This window comes from Trachemys scripta, chromosome 12 (assembly GCF_013100865.1).
Source record: "Trachemys scripta elegans isolate TJP31775 chromosome 12, CAS_Tse_1.0, whole genome shotgun sequence".
In the NCBI taxonomy this organism is placed as follows: Eukaryota; Metazoa; Chordata; order Testudines; family Emydidae; genus Trachemys; species Trachemys scripta.
The window spans coordinates 2,749,728-2,752,522 of record NC_048309.1 but is presented as its reverse complement, the minus strand read 5'-3'; the positions used below and the strand labels follow the sequence as shown (position 1 = coordinate 2,752,522).

General features: G+C 53.0%; 1 protein-coding gene across 1 annotated transcript in view; it reads left to right on the top strand.

Moving 5' to 3' along the window:
- The first annotated feature begins 1,274 nt into the window (after window positions 1-1,274).
- CSNK2A1 (casein kinase 2 alpha 1) overlaps window positions 1,275-2,795 on the top strand; it is a 35,331-nt gene continuing 33,810 nt past the window's right edge. Inside the window, exon 1 of the mRNA XM_034787301.1 lies at window positions 1,275-1,414. The gene's annotated coding sequence lies outside the window, so the exon portion shown is untranslated. The remainder of the gene's footprint in view (window positions 1,415-2,795) is intronic.

Sequence of the window (2,795 nt, the reverse complement as noted above, 5' to 3'; positions counted from 1 at the left end):
AGACAAAGTTTGTTTGCAATTTACAAATAAATACCTAAAAATCTGAAACAATTGAAAAAAAGCCTTTAAAATAATGATCAATATCATGATGGAACTTGGGTGGGAATTAGCTTCCGGCACTGGGACAAAGGACTATCTTAAGAAGACACTCTCCTCCTACAGTCCTAGGACCAGGGCATATTGGAAAGTTTAAATCCAAGCTGCTTTTTAGGTTATCCAAATGTGCATGTGTGTGTGTGTGTGGGAGGAGGGGGGGAATAAAATCAAAATATGGTGACTGACATCATTAGGTTTTACACTTGCATTTTTTTACAGTTGGAACAGAGACAAAAAACAGCTCTCCCCTCCCCACCACACACTTTGCAAAAGATGATGATACAAAAATGTACCAGGAAAGGCCCTGATCCTGCAAGGACTTATGCATAGGCCTAATTTTATGCACCTGCAGTTTTAGGAGCCTGCTCACCGTGCATAAAAGTAAGCACATGCATAAGTCTTTGCAGGACCGGAGCCCAAAGTAGTTTTGAAGAACAGAAAATTACAAACAGTATTGTCAACCAGACTGTCATGTTTTATAGGGCAAGTTCTGTGTTTCTAGCTTGCTCACCACTGACACATCCTGACAGAACACTTGGGCTGCAGAAACGATCCGCGTGACATGATGTTTTTCATGACAACGCAACATTCCAGTCAACATCCCATTTCAGCGCTGCACCACCTTGCTTCCGTACAGCACCTCCAACTTACGAAGTGGTTTCAAAGAGACATTGCATGCGCCTCTGGAACTTTTGCACGTGCCATGGGAACATTCCGAAGCGGCACTGATCACTTTGTGGTGGGCTTGGCATGACATCATCATGCCTTGTGGTGCTGACATCGTATGTTGATATGACGTCATCAGACGGTTGTGTCGACATCATATTCTGATCTGACGCCATCACTTTCTGACGCAGCGAGTTCCTGTGTCAGAATGACATCATCGACGCTGAATGCTTTGCCGCCATTGCCCTGCCAGCATGCCCAGGCCATATATTGGCACGTCAGTGTCTTGAAGTCGTGACACCAGAGTCTGGCTAAACAGAGGAGCTGAGGCTGAGGCCTCTCTAAGCCCCAGCGCCTGAGGGGCGCCTGTGAAGGAAAGAGAACTACAATTCCCAGGAGGCAGTGCCGTCGTGTCTCATACTGCGCATGCGTGCCTTCCTCGCGGGCGCTCGGCTTCCCCCGATGTCTCGCCAAGCCCCGCCCCGCGCTCCCAGCTTCCGCTGCCGCACGTAGCGAGCTCGGGGAGAGGCCGGGTTTCCGATTCCGGCCAGCCTCGCTCTGGTCCCTGCGGCTGGCTGCCGAGCCTTGTGCCTCCGCCATATTGTCTGTGTGAGGCCGGTGGGGAGGGAGCCCAGCGCGGCGGTCGCTTCAGGTACCGGCGGGCGGGGCGGGCCCGAGCCCTCCTCCCGGGGCCCGGCGGGGCGGGGACCACCCCCGGGGCAGGGAGGGGACGGGGAATGGGGGCCACGGCGGAGGGGTCCGTCCCCCCCAGCCCGGAGAGGGGAGGGGGCGCCCCTGGAGAGGAGGGGCCCCTCCCCGCTGTGGGGGGGGCCTGGCAGGGGGGTGCCCTGAGGGGAGGCTCATCCTCCGCGGGGTGGAACTCTGCAGAGGAGGGGCCTACCCCCTGCCCGGCCCCGCTAGGGGAGAGGGGCCCAGCCCCTTCCCAGCTCTGCCTGATGGGCGGGGGCGGGCCCCTTCTTCCTTCTGTCTGGGGGGAAGGAGTAGGGAGGGTCCCAGCCCCTCTCGGTTCTCTGCGGGGTGGAAGTGGGTGGGGGTCCATATCCTCCTGGAGAAGAGGAGCCCCTCCCCATCCCAGCTCTGCTGGCAAGGTATATACCCCTGGGAGAGGTAGTATCTTCCCCACTCCCCTTATCAGTTCGGGGGAGGGGGTGACTGTTCCCCTGGCTGAGAGGATCTAGCTTGCCCCACCACGATGAGGGGCGGGAAGAGGAAGGGTCCATCTCTGTCTAATGCTGCTATCAGGGGAGTATATCTTCTCCCCATGTGAAATAGGATGTTGTTTCTTTTAGCTTCATTGGGGGGGCGCTCTTGCCCCTGAAGCTGTGGTTGGCCAGTCTCTTCACAGCTCTGTGGATGGCAGGGGTTTATGTCCTGAGGAAAGCTCCACCCCAGCTGAAAATTGGTTCAAAATACTTTTATTGGAATAGCAAGTTATATCACTAATGCTCAAGCATGTGATTTTTTTTTTTTTTTTTTAAAGAGGACCAATTGGGTAAGAATGTTTAGGCCACATACATTTTTCTAGCCAGTCTTTCATTGGAAACAATGGGAGATTTATACAAAGACTGAGGATGGAATATGCTTCTTATATGTTAGCTAAACTTTTAGGCCCTGATCTTGTGTCAAGGTTCAGTAGTGCAGTCCTCTGTGCCCATGTGGAGTCCCATTGACTGCAGTGGAACTCTGCAATGATGCAGGGCTTTGCACTGTTAGAACATGATGCAGGTTTGAGGGGCTCAAGAAAGTTACTGTTGTAATCCGCATCATTTAGTGGGGAGTAAGTGGTGGAGGGCACTGCTAGGACCACACTACTCTTGTTCTCTTTTGTTATGCTCGTTTCACATGTAAAAAGCAACAGAGGGTCCTGTGGCACCTTTGAGACTAACAGAAGTATTGGGAGCATAAGCTTTCGTGGGTAAGAACCTCATCTGAAGAAGTGAGGTTCTTACCCACGAAAGCTTATGCTCCCAATACTTCTGTTAGTCTCAAAGGTGCCACAGGACCCTCTGTTG